The sequence below is a fragment of the Eurytemora carolleeae genome, unplaced genomic scaffold, assembly GCF_000591075.1.
Source record: "Eurytemora carolleeae unplaced genomic scaffold, Eaff_2.0 scaffold1445, whole genome shotgun sequence".
Lineage (NCBI taxonomy): Eukaryota > Metazoa > Arthropoda > Copepoda > Calanoida > Temoridae > Eurytemora > Eurytemora carolleeae.
In genome coordinates, this window is record NW_019397329.1 from 6,003 (window position 1) to 6,539 (window position 537).

The window sequence follows — 537 nt, forward strand, 5'->3', positions numbered from 1 at the left end:
TTTGATTCTGAAAATGATTATGATTATTGTGTATGTATATATTTATATAATAAAGCTCTTTGCTGATAAATGAGCTTTAAAAATATTTTATTCTATATGTAATGTATGCTTGGGACAGAAATACATATTTGATTTGATTTGATTTGAAAAAAAAACCAAAATTGTCGAAATCTGATCGAAATTCTTCATATCTCGGGTAATATTAAAAACAGAAAAAAGCAGCCACATTTTGGAAATGCCAAGGAATTTTGTAATTAACTCAAAAATTAAAGTTTTAAGATTGGGTTGACAAATAAATGCAGAAAAATATTTCAATAATCTGACGACGTTCAAATCGTCTTACTACTGTCATGTTTTCGTTTACAATATCTTGAAATATTGACTATCTTCTATAATATAAACAATCCCTTGAAATATTGATTATCCTCTATTATATAAACAATTCCTGGAAATATTGACTATCTTCTATTATATAACAATCCCTTGAAATATTGACTATCTTCTATTATATAACAATCCCTTGAAATATTGACTATC